We start from the raw sequence: 17,127 nt of genomic DNA, 5'->3' as shown, positions 1-17,127 counted from the left end.
AGACCTGCTTTGTCAGAAGACGCTACAAAAATGCTACAGGCTTTTATCTTGCTTCAACCCATCAGGTGGGGAAAGAGTGGGCTGGTGAGGTAAGATGACTCATCCAAGGCCCACCAAGGAAGCTGTGTCCCAGCTGGATTTAGAGATCCCCAGTCCTGTGCTCAGAGCACTTGAATGTCTAGCATGTCAGGATTCTAGGTGTCCCATCTGAAGAATAGAGGGCTGCCTGGTGTCCTTGGTGCTAACCTCTGTCTCCCACCTGCAAGACACTTGGGTATCAGGCAGGCTGCCTTGTCCTTGGAGGGTTCCAGGCCAGGTCTGAAGTATCAAACTTCTACTCAGGGATGCCAGAAGTGGGGGCACTGGGAGAGCCACAGGGCTATGCCCTCCCACTTTTTAGTGGCTGTAAGGGCATGCAACAGGGGAAGGGGGCAGATAGGAGCAAGTTGGGGACAATCTTAGGGAATGAGGTGGTATGGGGCAGAATGTTGGGGGGAAGTGTGATGTAGGGGCAGCAACTTGGGGCTAGAGGGTGGCACACGGGGGTTGAGCAGCACTATGGCACCCCCACTCTCACAGTGAATGGGAGGTGAGTGCCTAACTAGCTTTGAGAATTTGGTCTTTAGGCCTTCTCTGAAACTAAAGGCTGCCACCTTCTAACCTGCCTCCAAGAGTTTAGTACTTAGCACTGACTGGATCTGGCGCCCGTGAGAATCCCAGGCACTATGTGTTTTCTCATTAGTGGTAGGAGCAGGTCGCTCTTCTCTCAGATGGGTTGCCATATTTTTATCCAATGATTTCCCTCTGGGTCCCATTTTAATCTATTTGGGTTATTTCTGGTTAGGGGAATGTGGGGAGGCTAAGAAAAAGAAATGTATTTTTCTGTGACTTCTAATATATTTAATCTGTATAATCTGTGAAGGAGAAGGAGAAAAACATTGACTTGAACATCTACTGACACTCGAGAGGAAAGATCACAAAAGATCCTGTACTATTTTGAGGTAGTTGAAAATCCCTGTTGAGTTCTGTGGGAATTCGTACCAAGTACAGGTGGCAGGTTTTACAGATAGCAAACCCTGAGTGGGTTTGCTTAAATGTATGTTTTCTGCATGTGGGCTCCCTGGGGTAGGGACTGTATGTTCTCTTTGTCCTGCATGAGCACAGCAGCATGGTTCTGGTCCATGGCTGGGGCTGTTCAGCACCATTGCAATACACATAATAAATAATAGTTGGGTGAAATGTAGGATGAATTAGGCAAGGGTTTATTAGTAGGGATGGATCTTTCCTCCGCCTCAATGATTTGTTTCTGGGCTCCAGACAGACAATTAATCATCAGACAAGGAATGAATTTCTCTCACTTTTCTGTGGTTTGCATTATCTGTAGATTAGATGGTGCTGGGTGTATGAAAATTTGGCATTTAGCACTTATGAAATTAAGGAGTGAGATACATATCTCATGGAGCTGACCTCAAGAGTTCACTCAGTCTAGTCCTCTGGTCTCTTAGCAGGACCAAGCACCATCCCTGACATATATATATATATATTTAGTCTATTCACCCCAGACCTCTAAATAGCCTCTTCTAGCACTGAGCTCACAACCCTGGGTTTAACAAGCCAATACTGAAACCAGAAAGCTATCTCTCCCCATGTGGCTAAGCATTAGCTCTGCTCCTTCAAGACTTTACTGTAACTTCCCAAAACCTTCCTCCTAGTACTTTCACCATCCGTGGGATTAGGAATGACTGAAGCGTGCAACAAGTCCAGAAAGGGTAGCCACATCCCTTGATATTTCAACCATGCCTTAGCCATCTGGCCAGCTCAGCAAGTAGGCTGCCTAGGAGATGAACAATAAGTCTGATCACACTCTTATCAGCTGTCCTTTCTTTTTCCAGTAGAAAGCACAGATCTTTTCCATTTTTGCTGTTGCATTGGTGAAAAGGAGTAATTTGTGAAGCTTGCTCACTGAGCTCTGCCGGAGTGGATGATTCCAGAGCCATTCTAATGAGGTGGGAGGAAACACAGCCCATTGGCCAGCTGCTCCTGTGCCTGTGAAGTCAGGATTACATGTCTCAGAAAAACAGAACAGCAAAGCTGCAGCATGTAGTGTTCTCAGAGCAGGGAAGCTGTGTAAATCATTTGCAAGGTAAGACTGTCTATACATATAACTTTTTCATTATCAAGTCAGAGCTTTTCCGAGTATGGCAGTTAGCAATCCCCTTTCCCTGCATTAAGGAATTCCTTGGGATCCATTTTATTAGGCCATTATAGCCAGGAGGACTAGCTGGTCTTTAAAAGGCCATTGTGCTGTAGGATATTTTTCTCATCTCTACACTGTTATGTTTTATTGTGCTGCATCACAATTTTTATACTGTTCAATGATTTCTTACAGAACCTTTTATCTGCAGGGGAAGGAGGTTGCAGACATAGAGACCTGGGTTTAGGAAAAACTTTGCAATCATGGATGTAAACAGAAATGGAATTTTGTTTTTTGTGTGGGCACAAGTATAACATCTTGTCCGGGGGGAACTAAAAGCAGGATGTATGCATTACAGCTGTTCATTCATCAGTGGCTGCAGATAATGCAATTATCAAGCCAGCAGTGCATGAATGCTGCGTTGTGTGTTGCTCACCGAGAATACTGTACATTAGGGAATCAGCATCTCACTTGCTGTTGTTTGAGTAAAGTATAAGGCTGGGAGGAGGAAGTGTCTCTGTGAGAAGGGAAGGGGTTATTGCTTAATTTAGATCACTCCATTGTTCCTGAGAATTGGTATGGTCTGTGTATTCCCATGGAGAGACCTATCCATAAAAAATTCAGGAGTGAGAAAAAACAGCCCCAGCTTCAGATGTCCTTGTTGGCTGATGGATGGGTAGATGCCTTGGTGCTTGTGAATTCACAGCAGTTTAATTATGTCCCAGTGTGGGAAGGGCTGTATTTACAGACCACTCATTTATTTACATGTCCAATCCTGGATCCCTGGTGCTTCTGCTCCTGTTGTAAGCTGTCTTGGGGACGGTGAGAAATCGCCGTTGTGTTTTGCCATGAGCCAGAATATCAATTGTTTATTCATTAGTGTAGTAGGGTAATGGGAAAGCCATTCCTGCCCTGCTGTGCAGATCTCATTTCAGCAAAACTGTCTGTTCTCCCGTTTGTAAGCATGTTTGATTCTTAAACAGTGAGTATACTGTGCTCAGGCTAACCCCAGAGCTACTAGGCCTCCAAACTGTCTGTATCAGTTTTAGTTCCCAAAGCAAAAGCTTCATGTAGCGTGGAACGTGGAACTTCATGCATATGATTTTCCTAAACATGGCTCTGCTGTGTACCTGTTTGATGGAAGACGAGGATTCCGGACGTTTATTGTCTCCTGCTGCTCTGGCATTCTGTAGTGCTGTTGTGCTTGTGTTAGAACTGCTCTCCCTGCACTACGACTTTATACAGTGGCGCTTTAAAAATCTAGATTATTAGTTATATGATTGAGAGCAGGGCCCTGGTGATGCATGGGCACACAATGATAAACACTCCATGCCTTAAACAGCTTATAGTCAAAGGGACAAGGCAGACAAATGGTGAGAGGAGAAACAGAGACCCAGTGAAGTTAAGTGGCTTGCCTGAGGTCACATAGTAGCTCAGTAGCAGAGTTGGAAGTAGCTCCAATGTCTCCCAAGTCCCCAAACTGGTGCCCTAGTCATGTTGCTTCTCTCATACAAACTGATACTTTAGTGATTCTGTTGCAGATTCTGATGCTCCATTCGTGCTTTTTCTTTGGTTGTTTAGATTTATGTATAATCTTAAAATATGCAGATTGTTTTAAAGGTAGACCTGCTCTATAAAGCCAACCTGAGTACAGTAAATCCACAGGGAACATTCAAGTACACTGTGGGGTTTACACAGATAAAAACAAACACAAATATTGTGCAACTGTTAAAATACAGTATTCCACAACACACACACAATCTATCCAGAGAAAAGGTGTCTGATATGTTCTGTATGCATGGTGGGCTAAGCTAGAAGTCAGGAAAGTAAAGTATTGTACATTCAAAATGAATAATATTTTCAGTTTCCTCTTCCCTTAGTAGTAATTGCACAGGTGAGACCAAGAGCACAAAATTACAGGATTGTATCCGCAAAAAAACAAGAAGTCCTGCGGCACCTTGTGGACTAATGGAGATTTTGGAGCATAAGCTTTCATGGGCAAAGCCCCGCTTTGTCAGATGCCTGTGAAAGCTTGTGCTCCAAAATGTCTGTTAGTCTAAGTGATAAGCAGGTTTCTTCTTGCATTTTCTTCAATTGCTGTAGAGGGAGAGGGTTTGAGGGCTGGGGAGATGTCAGTGAAACTTTGAAGCATACTGAAAATATTGAATTATCAAGACGGAAGCTTTGGAGAAGTCAGCACCTGAGGAAAAGTTGACATTCTTGATCTTCACTTCAGTTACATTTCTTATTTTGAACAGGGCACTGTGTGAGGATGGGTGGGTGGAGGGGTGACACACAGAGTCACTATTCAAAGACCAGGTTTGGCAACAGTTGTTGGACCTTGAATTTAGTTATCCTACTTAATGTCTCCACAGCTGCCTTGCTTATCCATTCATGGATAGCGAGTGATTTGCCTTGCTGATATTTTGCAGCAATGAGTTCCACTGCTTAATTGTCTATTGCCTAAATTCCCTAAGGTGTTGCTTTAGATCTGCTTGAAATGCTTGTCTCTTAATTTCATTGCACACCTCTTTGCTTTTGCCTTATAGGAGAGGGTCAGTGGGAGTGCTGAATTAGGCTTATTGGTTTTTTCGCTTTAAGCAAAAGGTTCTACGTCCTTTCTGGCTGCTCCACGTTGATGGAATCTATTCTCTGGCTACACTTTTATTTAAGCCAGGGAAATGTCCCCAGCTCTTGTGGTCTGATCCTAAAACCTTCTTTGTTCCCAAGCGTAAGCCCATTAAGTGCAGTGGCATTATACACATGAAGACACACTGTAGGATTAGGCCCTATACTACATATTATACGTTGCTTATGCTACCAGGGTTAGGGCTGGCTCAACACTTGCATTACACAGTGTGATTTGTATTACAGTATAAGACCCAGCTCAGACTAAGGCCCCATTGTGCTGCATGAACATACAGAATGAGTCAGGCAAAGAGCTCACAATCTAGCTAGATGAGGTAAAGGATGGAGGGAAAAGAGGCGTAGAATGTTTCCCAAGGCCAGTGATGGAGCTAGGAGCAGAACTCCCAGTCCAGTGATCTGTTCACTAGATTGCACTGTCTTCCAGTGGTGCATCTTTCTCCTTTCCCCAGAAAGTTGTTCCCGAGGTGGCCTCCAGGCAATCCCACATTTAGCTGGACCTTTACCACCATCAAAGATCTTCCTGGAAGCACCATCCTCTCTGCCTTGCCAAGATAAAGAGCTTTAGCTGCGGGAGTTGGTCTCCACTGCTCCAAGCACCAGCCACAAGGGAGAGCAATGATAAATATGTTTTATATGTCCACAATATAGCTATAATATTTTTGCAGCTCTCTTGGCTGGGAGCACTTGAGACAGAGCTAGAGACAAGCACTGATGGAAGCTCCTTGTGCTTCTCTTAAATTTACAGCTAGCCTGGCCTAGTTTATTTATAATCTGGCCAGTAAATCGCCCTTTTGGGCTTATAGCTAATATAAACATGTGTATGTGATCGTCTTGTTTTCCTGGAATTGCTAACCGGCTTTGCTTTGTGAGATTCAGTCCTGCACCATCCCTAGCACCATGGGGTTCCTACTATGTGACCGCAACTCATAGGCACTACTAATACATATGATAAATAACACCCCACGGGGACTGACTTGCTTGTGAACACTGCTTGGTCTGGAAAAATGGACAAAAAAACCCGGAGAAAAGGAATTCTCTTGTGAGGTTTGTTGCTCTGGGCCTTAGTCAGAATCAGGAACTGCAGAAGCAGTGAGGCTAAATACTTATTCTTTACAAATGGATAATTGACATGAGGTTCCCCACGCTTATTGGGGAGGCTATGAGGTTAGAGCTTAAACTTTCTGCCAAAGATTTTTAAAATTGGAACCTAAAGCTTAAACAGCTAAACCCGTATTAAGAGCCCAACCGGGAATCAGATTTTCAAATATGCAGAGTGCCCAATATCTTACACCTCTGCCTGACATAGTTACATGCTGTTGTCATATTTCAGTGTATGTTGGACCTGTAGCATAGAAAGGCAACATGATTACTAATGAGGTGAAAGGTTTGACTGGTCAAAGTTTGACTGGTCAGTGAAGTTGTACCAGACTTTGGTTTTGCTCAGGTTTGTTTTTTTTTAACTCCTCACTTCATTATTCTGTGGACTAGCTTGATTTCCCTTGAAAACATTGGAGTTTGCTGACTGAGAGATGTCAGCCTCACGTTCTCAGCAAAGCAACTGAATAACAAAGTGCCTCAAAAGAAAACTCCATGTAACTTACTGAGTAACTTACTTCTGCAGACTTAATTTCACATCCATGCAGCTTATATTGTTTGCAGTTTTCTTGTTTCCTAAACGTTATGGAGTGTTTTGTGTTGTTCCAACATTCAAAGGTGGCTGCATTTTAATGGCATATGAAGCTATCCTTCTAGATCCATCGTCAGCCTTTTAAGGATGTAAAGTCTAAAATGTGTTAACCTCTGTACAAACATTACAAGCTTAGTATCAAAGAGGAACTAGCGCAAAATACAAAGTCTGGGTTTATTGTTAGGAATACCACTGAAACAATTTTCGCTTCCTTGTTATCCCACGGACCAGCGGAGAACTCCTCCAATAACACTGTGGATAGGAATCTTCAGTTGTTCTGTCCTCTTAGGAAACAAAATAGTAGGCCTGCAGTTGATCCATTGATATGATTGTAGCTGCGTTGGTCTTTCTAAGAACAAGATGTTTACAGAATATGACAATAGGTGTTTTTTCCCCTCCTGCCGGAGAGATGGATCGTTCCAGCCTTGAATAAACTGGACAGACTTTACCAGCTCTAGCAAAGTTTGGGTGATTTTTTTTTCCTTTAAATGAAATAAATGAAGATTAGAATGATGGCATTCCTGAGGGCAGCATCTGGATGAGTGGTTGGTAATGGAACACTGAACCTTCTACCACTGTACTCAATTAAAATTTGACTCTGGTCAGTAAGAGTCAAAAGCTCCTCCTACTCCTAGCAAACCTGAAAGCGGCAGGGTAATCCCCTTATAGGGTGCCACCTGGATCGAAGGACCGGAAACTGCTGCTGTTCAGTTACCTCTGTCAGTCTCCCTTTGTGCCCACACCATGTCTATCATAAGCCGCTGTAAGGGGCAGTATCTGCCACCCCAGCTAGCTGTCTCAGCAAAGCAGCCAACAGCGGGCAGCCCTCAAGCCTAAATCCGCTCTGAGGATTGATCTTTCCAAGTCAATGAGGAGTGAGGAACATGGGTGATGTGATGAAAAGCTGCATTTGGGATCCTGGGAGGAAGAGGCCAGGTTTAGGTTCTGCGCATATGGAATTTGAACAGAAGCTTGAATTATTCTGTGTTCTGCTCCAGCACTAGCAGAAGCCCGAGATTGCTAGTGAGGTCCCAGAGACAGGTATTTGAGCTTTAGGAAGGACCAGCAATAGCAGTAGGGTCATTCCTGATAGGTGCAAGATGGTAGGTGACACAATCGAAGGGATCTATGGCAATGGGACACTAGGTGGAGAGAGCTCTGAGTAATTACAGACAATTCTTTCCCAGATGTCTCCCGGGGAGGTCTTGCCCACATGCTCAGGGTCTCGCTGATTGCTCTATTTGGGTTCAGGAAGGAATTTTCCCTAAGCCAATTGACGGAGACCATGGAGGTTTTTTGGCTTCCTCTGCAGCATGTAGCATGGGTCATTTGCAGGCCTTCAACTTATGTAAATGGTAGAGTCTTTGTAACTTGAGCCTTTAAATCAAGGGTGGAGAACTACAGCCCAGGAGCTAAATCCCTCCCGGGTCTTGCCTGACTCCAGCCCACTCCTGCACATCTTTCTGCCCAGATTCCCCACCTCTGGCCTACTCCTACCTCCCTCTCACCCAGACCCAGCACATCACTCCTAGCCCGCTCCTGCACTCTCCCTCATTTTTGGCTAAACCCCAGAGCCTGGGGGCGGGCCACAAAATCGACTAGCCCTGGGCTGCTAGAAGACTTAATATGACCTGGGAGAAGTCCTGACCCTCAGAGCACATGGAGGAGAGGGAGTTGTCTCAGTTGGGGGCAACATTAGTGAGGTTGTGTGTTTTTGTTATTTGCTTCTCACTTTTGTGTGGCCCCAGACTGATTTTTCTGTGGGCCAGTGATCCGGGACCCAAAAAAGGTTCTGCACCCCCTCTTTAAATCATGATTGGAGGGCATCAGTAATTCAGCCAGCGCTTAGGGGCTATTACAGGAATGGGTGGGGGAAGTTTGGTTGCCTGAAATATGCAGGAGGCCAGACTGGATGATCACATTGGTCCCTTCTAACCTTAAAGTCTGCAAGTCTGTGTTCTGTGAGCCTCAGTATGCCATCTTCACTGTGGATTATGGAGCATCCCTGAAGCTGTCTCAGACCAGGTGCATATGCAGATATTTGTCTGTCATTAATAGTATTTGAAAAAGGGAACGTACTAAGTTATAAACAGGGTGATCTGTTTAAACCATAAAGACAGCAACTATTTGTTCCCATTCCCTTCCATAGTGTGCAATGACTGGGGCTGTGCAAACATGGGAAAAACATTTGTTCAAATAAGACGTGTTCAAATAAGCTATTATTATTTAACTCCTCTTTATTGGTTCAGTTTTCATCATTGCTTATAAGACAGTTTTTGCTTCCTAGAATGTCCATGTTGCTGCCTACTTGTGTGAAATGGACTTGCTCCAGAAGAAGTACCTGGCATTCATATGAACATACTGGGTCAGATTCAAGGTCTGTGTAGCCCAGTGGCCATTACCAGGTGCACCATAAGGGAAGACTGAAACAGGCATTCATCAATTAATCCCATTCCCGTTGCTCATTCCCAGCTTTTGATGGACAGAGGTTAGGGTCAGCATCCCTGTCTACCCTGGCCAATAGCCATTGATAGAGCTATTCATCATGATTTTGTCTACCTCTTTTTTGAACTCTGTTTACAGTCTTGACTTTCACAACATTCTCTGGCAAGGAGTTCCACAGGTTGACTGTGTGTTGTGTGAAAAAAATACTTCCTTTGGTTTGTTTTAAGTCAGCTGGCTATTTGGTGACCTCTAGTTCTTGTGTTATGAGAAGGAGTAAATAGCACTGCCTTATCTTCTTTCTGTACACCAGTCATGATTTTGTAGACCTCAATCATGTCCATTCTTAGTCATCTGTTTTCCAAGCTAAAAAGTCCCAGTCTTATTAGTCTCCTCATATGGAAGCCATTCTATAACCCTAATAATTTTTGTTGCCATTTTCTGAACCTTTTCCAGTGCTAATATATCTTTTCTGAGATGGGCAACCACATCTGTATGCAATATTCGAGATGTGGGCATACCATGGATTTATATAGAGGCAATACAATGTTTTCTCTTATTAACCATCCCTTTCTTAATGATTCCCAACATTCTGTTCACATTTTTTGAATCCTGCTGCAGCTGATTAGATGTTTTCAGAGAGTCCACTATCTACAGGGACTCCACGATCTCTTCCTTGAGTGGTAAGAGCTAATTTAGATCTCATAATTGTATATGTATATTTGGGATTAGGTTTTCCAATGTGCATTACTTTGCATTTATCAACACTGAATTTCATTTGCCATGTTGATGCCTGGACACCCAGTTCTGTGAGCTCCTTTTGCAGCTCTTCACAGTCTGCTGTGGACTTAACTGTCCTGAGTAGTTATTTCCTTCATTTGTAATAAAAGATGTAGCTCACTGATCTGGCTGAACTGAAAATGGCCAGGAAGGTGACAAATTATGATTACTACTGATTGGCTAAGAATTGCGTGCAACCCTGTTATTTTTATTAGTACACTTCTCCTGTCTCATGTTTGTTTCATCCATGTTAGGTCTTGCCTCTTACAACAATCTCTTTGGAGCAGGGACTGTTATTTACTCTACCTGTTTGCACAGCAGTCACACGCCGTGGCTGCAGCTTGGCTGGCCTCTAAGTGCTACCACAATATAAATGTTAAGTTCGCAACAAATTTTCTCCAAGGTGACGGTTACCTTGAAAAGCAGAGCTTGAGCGAGACAGAGGTTAGGTCAAGAGAAGGCATTCTAAGGCAGGGTACAGTGCAAAGTATGGGCTTTAAATGTGTGCTCTCTTTTCAAACCTCAGGTGAGTATAAATTACTTCCTAGTTTCCTGAGGGTTATTTTCCCTCTGTTCTTGGAGACTTCAAAGGGAGAGAGAGAAGGAGAAGTACAAGCAGATGTGAGATAAACCACTACTAAAAACATGTAAAATATTTAGCAGGTTCTTTTAATAATTAATCAGCCCAGGAGTTTCTGGGCTGGCTGTACTGAGGCTGTATTGCAGGCCTTGTCAAAGAAGAAACGAAGCTATCTGATCACCTATTAAGAAGCGTTATCATGGTGATGCTTCCAGAGCTCAGGAAGTTGCATAACCTTTTTTCTGAAGATGTTTCTTTGGGGTTTGCGTACATGTTGCATTCTTCCCTTTGTGATGCTGTATTGCAACCAATCGGTTTCTGATTTTTTTTTTTTTTGAAAGACACATTATATGAGACCAGGATATCAGACTTCAATAGTTACTAATATTCCACACTGCCCACATCCTTACATGAACATGCACAATATCATCTGGGATTTGTCTCAGAGCAGAGGAGAGACAGGCCTCATTTGCAATGAGAAGAAAGAAGATTCCTTAGGCTGCCGGGCACAAACAGATCCCGTGGCTTTTCTTGGGTCTCACGCCATCCTAGACTGATTAACGTGGTACATACTGCTTACCGTCACCGCACAAGTAAATCCTGGTTGGGATTCAATTGTAAAGGGGTAGACAGCTAACTACGGTCCAGTATCTAATTCCCTGGATGAAGAGGTCCCCTGGGGAAATTTGTGGGAAGAAGTTAAAAGAACAAATTTGTGAATATCCCAAAGATCAGCATTTCCTTCCCCCCTCCCCTTTTTGCCTGTCTTCTGGAGGTGGGGTTAGAAGCAGGCAGCTTTTTCTGCACTGAAATTTTCTTAAATTCTTCATGTAGTGGTTTATTTCAACATAGTTCAGCTCTTTGACCACTGGCAAACTTGCAAATTTCTCCTGAGGAATAGTAGCAGAAAGATAGCTGTGTTAGTCTGTACTCCAACTTTGAACAAACACACACTGGCTCTGTCTACACTACGGTGATCTTTCATAGAATCATAGAGCTGGAAGGGACCTCAGGAGGTCGTCTAGTCCAGCCCTCTGCTTCAAACAGGATCAACCCCAACTAAGTCATCCCAGCCAAGGACAAGCATCTTTCAGAAGATCACATGCACACACAAAAAGCGGATCGACAGATCAATCCACTCTTTTGAAAGTGCAGCCACATAGGCCCGCTGTTCTTTCAACAGAACAGCCCAGGAAACACCGTGGATGGGGTCACGTGGCCGGCAAGTCCTTCCGGGAACACCAGCCACCCACTCCCTTAAAGGGACCCTCCCGAACACCTTCTCCCTGCTAACGCGGCTGAGGCCTGCTGAGCTGATCACAGCAAAGCTGAGCCTGTGCCCAGTTCTGACTTTCGCAGACCCAGAGTCACCTGCATGCCCTGGCTGGGCTGCTGGCGACCCTCCTTGCAGCTGCCCTCCACTTGTTCTGGTGGGCAATGAATGCCCCATCCTTGGGGCCCCCAATCCACCATGCACCCAGCTGTGTCCCTCCTCCCCTCCTGGGCCAGTTGGCATCTCTGGAGTTACCCCACCAGCTTCAACTGGTGGGACCTCCTAGTCCTGGCTGAGGGAGACAACCCACACTGGCTGCAGAACTTTTATGTGAAGAAGGACACCTTAACGGAGCTCCACAGCTGCTTTGCTTCCGCCCTCCAATGCCGGGGCACCCAGATGTGCACTGCGCTGCCCCTGAAGTAGCACGTGGCTCTCGCCATTTGGAAGCTTGCCACCCTGGACAGCTACCACTCTGTGGGGCAGCAGTTTGGGGTGGGCAAGTCCATGTTGGGGGCCGTCCTCCTCGAGGTAATGCATGCTCTACTCACTGGCCCTTCACGTGGCGTGGGGGAGGGGCTGCCGGGCAAGGGTGACCCTCAGGGGCATGGCTGTGGGTGTGAGGTGATGGGGTGGGTGTGGCGGGGAAGACCGGCCCCAGGGGACTGCGATGCCCCCCCCTTTACACAGGCCCCTTGTTGGAGCGGGCAGGGGAGGATTAAGCCAGGGGCGCTCACAAGGCCAGGGTACACATTCATGCACTCATGAGCGTGCTTGCTCTCGGTCCCCTGCAGCTTGTGATGGCGATCAGCGAGGTACAGCTCTGGAGGCTTGTGCATCGAGGACCTGGATGTGGCCATTGCAGGCTTCACCGACCTGGGCTTCCCTCACTGCTTTGGCGCGATTGATGGCACCCACATCCCCCTCCGAGCCCCAGACCACAGCACTGTCCAATACATGAACTGCAGGGGCTACTGTTCTGTGGTGCTTCAGGCCCTGGTGGAGCATGAGGGCTGGTTGATGGACATCTATGTTGACTGGTCGGGCCGGGCCTAGGTCTTCCACAACTACAGCCTCTGCTGGTGGATGGAGGCGGGGATGTACTTCCCACAGCAGGAGCTCTTGCTTGGGGATGTCACCATGCTCCTGTGTATTGGGGGAGACACAGCCTACCCCCCCTGCAGCCCTAGCTCATGCAGCCATGCACAGGCCACCTCATACCCTACCAGGAGCTGTTCAACAGCTGCATCTCCCAGGCACACTACACCATAGAGTGTGCCTTTGGGCACTTGAAGGTGAGGTTTAGGTGCCTCCTCATGAACCGCAAAGTAGGGATGCAGAACAACCCCCAGGTTGTCGGGGCATGCTGCACCATCCACAGTCTTTTAAGGAAAATGAGAAGACCTTCCTTGCAGGGTGGGCAGTTAAAGGTGGCCCTGGGCACGAACAGCCTGCTGTGGCCCCCAGTTGTCAGGCCTCCATGATGGGCTCCCCATCTGCGAGGCCCACTGGGAGGCTTTCACTCACAGGCCTGAGTGACCCCTTCCCGGGCACCCCCTGCAGGCTCCTCTGGGCTGCAGCCCATTCTGTCCCCCCACAATCTCTCCCACCCATCCACCCCTCACCGCACAATAAGAAAGGACACAGGGGTGCTGATAAAATAAACTATGCTTTCAAATGTACCAGAACTGTTTCTAACAGATAAAAACTCTTGGAACTATGTACAGGGGGGAGTGATATACAGTGAGGGGGCCTAGGATGGGGGTTTGGGGAACCAGAACTTGGAGGGCAGGCCTGGGACGGAGGGGTGGGGAGCCTCAGTCATCTGAGGGGATGAGGGCCACAAACCCCAGCAGCCAAGGAAGTGCCTCCCACCCTGAGTGCGGAGTCCCCACTGGGGCTGGGCTGGGGCCGGGGCCAGCGGGAGGTAGGAGTGTGAGTGGCAGTGGTGACCTGGGGCTTGGTAGGGGGTTGGGAGGTGGGGGGGGGCTGCCATGGTGGGGCCTGCTTTGGGCATGAGCCATTCAGGTATGGCCCACATGGCAGCAGGGGAGAGATCGGGCAGGAGCAGGGCAGTGAGGTCCACAGGGGTGGGTGAGGGCAGTGGGGGGCAGCTGGGATGGCAGGGGGGGCAGTTCCAGCAGCTCTGCGAGGACGCTGGAAATGGTCCCAACCATCTCCACCGCCTTGGCCCAGGTCTCCCGCTGCCAGGCCAGGATGGCGTGGGCCAGCGCCAGCCACTCCCTGAGCAGCTGGCTCTGCTCCTGGAGGGTGACCTGGGCGCAGGTGGTGGGGTGGTTTGGCCCTCCTGGCTGCTGACAGTTGGCTCCCCGGTTCCTGGAGGGGGACAGGGCTCACCTGGTCCTTGGACAGCACAGCTGGAAGGATGGGAGCGGGGAGAGAGCCAGAATGCCAGTTCCGCAGCCCAGCCCCACACGCCGTGCTCCCCACCCACACTGGCAGCGCCCCCCACCCCCGGTCTGCGGGACGGGGGTATCCTGGGAGCATGACTTATGTGCCCTGCATGGTGGGCCCAGTTGCACATGGCCTCCACTGTGCCTTGGGGATGGGGCTGACCATTAGGTGCCCCGCGGGGGGGAACAGGCTACCAGGTGGGGCCCCGCATGGGTGGCTGGTGAGCCAGGTGCAGCCTAGGCTTTTCCACGGCCCTCCCCCTCACCACATGTGCAGCCTGCGGTGCTGTCCACAGGGGCGGGTGCAGAGTGTTGCCTGCGGGCGTGCCCGCATGCCGGTGGTGCACTGAGGGTCCCATCTGATGTTTTGCTGTCATCTGATGGGCCCTGGGTCTCCGGCCACGGCTGGCTGGGGTCCATTAGGGTCCCAGTGGCTCTGGCTACTCCTTGGGCGCTGCCGCAGGGGGCTCCTTGGCCGCCATGTTGAGGACGGTTGGTGGGAGAACTGTCCTCACCCCTGAGGAGCCTGTTAAAAGGGCAGGTGGTCGGCCTTGCCCCCAAGTGCCTCGCAGTGTCCCAGGCCCAGGCATGAAGTGGAGTGAACGTGTTCCGAGGTGTGTGCGTGCAGGGTGGCCTTGAGCGGCGAGGCAAGTTCATTGGAGATACACCTATCTCAGAAGTGGAAGGGAGCTTGAGAGGTCATCAAGTCCAGTCCCCTGCAGGACCTATTACCATCCCTGACAGATTTTGTTGTGTTTGTTTTTTCATTTATTTGCCCCAGGCTCCCAAATGGCCCCCTCAGCCCTCAAGGGCTGAGCTCACACCCCTGAGTTTAACAGGCCTGTGCTCAAGCCACTGAGCTATCTCTCCCCTCAGCCAGCCATTGTGGTGCAAAGGGTGTCCTCCTGCTGCCAGAGCCCCAGCAGGTCTTTCGTGGCTCAGGCAGGCTCCTGGGACCCTTCTGTGGGCTCTGTGAGGGGCCCCTGGAGATTGCAGAGAGGCTGGCCGGTGGCATGGCTGGAGTCTCAGCTGCAGGGGGTGGCCATGAGGGTGTGCTGCTGGGGGCTCATCTCCTTGCAGCCAGCACTCCCTCAGCTTCCTGCCAGGGGGTCTCTGGGGCTCCCTGTGCTTTTAAGGCAGCCAGAGGCAGGGAACATAGAGCTCCGCTAGCATGGGCTGGGTTTTCTGAAAGAACTTGCTAGTGTAGACGCAGCAGAGGGTCATTGCTCCAAAGTATTTCTTTGCAGTAAGACACATCTTAGGTAATGATAGGCTACGTTGTCCTTGGGAAAATATCGACAAGTGCTAGAAATACTAATGGGAGAGGGATCGCTACCTGTTCTCAGACCAATGGGTAGTGTCTTCTGTAAGTACAGCCCTGCAGAGCTTGTTATTCTTTTGTTGTATTACTAGATTTCTTAAAGTACATTGAATTGACTGAATCAGTTTGGCGACCTGTGCAGGCTTTCTGAACAGTAATTCATGGAGATAAATAAAACATAGGAAACCTATCCTAGTTCCCAAGACAACATGGAGGTACATGTGGGTGAGAACTGCTGCTAAGCTGCATTTGTGATCATGACACTTGATGGGGATCATTCCACTTAAATTTGTTTGATTGTGTGTTATTTCTGATAAGTAGAAAAATTCTATTTGGGTGTCTTGCAGCTACGGCCATGGTTGTCAGTGAACTGATTAGTCTATTCCTTCTTGCTGGCTTGCAAGTGACAGGAGCTCTACCAAACACTTTGCATCATGCCCAGAAGTTAGCAGCAGGCTGTGTTTCAGCAGCTAGGTAGAAAGGGGGTGGTGCGGGGGGGGGGGGGGGGGTTCAGTAAATACTGCATTCAAATACCCCAAGGAAAATGGTTCTGTACAGTGCAGGAGAATGAGTGAATTTTTCTTTCTGATTGTAGCTACAGTTTGTAGAGTCCCTGCTCATAAATCTTCCTTCTCCTGGTTTTGCCCATTCTGTACGTCTGTCTCTCTTTGGCTGAGGGTTTACATGTAAAACCTCCCAGGCCTCTTATTCCTCTGTTGGTTGCCATTGGGTTGGATTTTCACACTCCTGGTAGAAGTGGAGACACTCCTCCTAACTCAGTAGATCTGCTTCTTTGGTGAGGTTTGTGTAATTTTAAATGTTTTTTTAAACGAACTTTTAGTCGTCGGGGGCCTGGATGGGGCTGCTGCCACTCCATAAGCCTGTGCTGATGCAGCGTGTTGGGGAGGAGAGCTCTACTTCCAGCTCATGGAAAATTTACTTTTGTTCTTCGTTGATGTGTTTTTATTTCTTCATCCAAAACAAAAGCAGTTTAGACTGCAAGCGTGCTTGTCCTCATTGAGGCAGTGGGTTGGGCAGTGGGCTCTTGGGTGGGGACAGGGACGGGATGAGGTGTTCGGAGTGCAGAACGGGGCTCAGGGCTGGGGGTGCAGGGTGCTTACTTAGGGCTGCTCCTCATCGGTGGCACAGGTGCTGGGGGGGGAGGGGCCAGGGTGGCTCTGCTTATTGCCCTGCATTCACCTGCAGGCACTCCTCCCCCAGCTCACATTGGCTGGATTCCCGGCCAATGGGAGGTGCAGGGGCAGAACCTGGAGTGAGGAAAGCTGACAGAGTTTTCTGGCTCTTGCAGCTGCAGCCCGGTGGGGTTGGGTCTGAGAGACAACAGCATGTGGAGCGTGGCCCTGGCTACGGAGCCTGCAAAAATCAGTACTTTTGGCAACGCAGAGATCTTTTTCGCAATGTCCACCTTAGCCCATGGCCTGAGCTGCAGCCTCTACAGCCCATTTTTTAATCCTGCTCTGCTGAGCGTTACATAAATCCCTGACTTCTCATGGAACGTACTTAAGTCTGCAATAGCTATTTCCTTCATATGTAATAAAAGATATCTCCCTGATACGGCAGAGCTCAAAGTAGCCAGGCAGGTAGCAAATTGCTTACAGCTGACTGGCTAAGAGAGGGAGAAAGAGGGAGTGTGGAATCCACACAGCTGGTTCATTTAGTCCTTTGCTGGAATCCTGCAGCAGCCGAGTTTCAAATGAAGCCACAGGGCCCAAGAGCTATAACCACCAAAAGCCTCAGCAGTGTCTCAGAGCCTGTGCCAAAACCTC

The 17,127-nt window shown here is 48.2% G+C and overlaps 1 protein-coding gene across 42 annotated transcripts in view; it reads left to right on the top strand.

Moving 5' to 3' along the window:
- The first annotated feature begins 2,110 nt into the window (after positions 1–2,110).
- Positions 2,111–17,127, top strand: part of SORBS1 (sorbin and SH3 domain containing 1) — a 284,604-nt gene continuing 269,587 nt past the window's right edge. For 22 of the 42 annotated variants that reach the window (XM_074999619.1, XM_074999620.1, XM_074999644.1 and 19 more), the window contains exon 1: positions 2,125–2,143. The gene's annotated coding sequence lies outside the window, so the exon portion shown is untranslated. Of the gene's footprint in view, positions 2,144–17,127 lie in introns of all 42 variants that reach the window. The other 20 variants (XM_074999631.1, XM_074999661.1, XM_074999643.1 and 17 more) reach the window with 6 other exon arrangements.

The sequence above is a fragment of the Carettochelys insculpta genome, chromosome 7 (genome assembly GCF_033958435.1).
Source record: "Carettochelys insculpta isolate YL-2023 chromosome 7, ASM3395843v1, whole genome shotgun sequence".
Lineage (NCBI taxonomy): Eukaryota > Metazoa > Chordata > Testudines > Carettochelyidae > Carettochelys > Carettochelys insculpta.
Note: the sequence above shows the minus strand (reverse complement) of the source record. Positions and strands in the feature narration are given on the sequence as shown.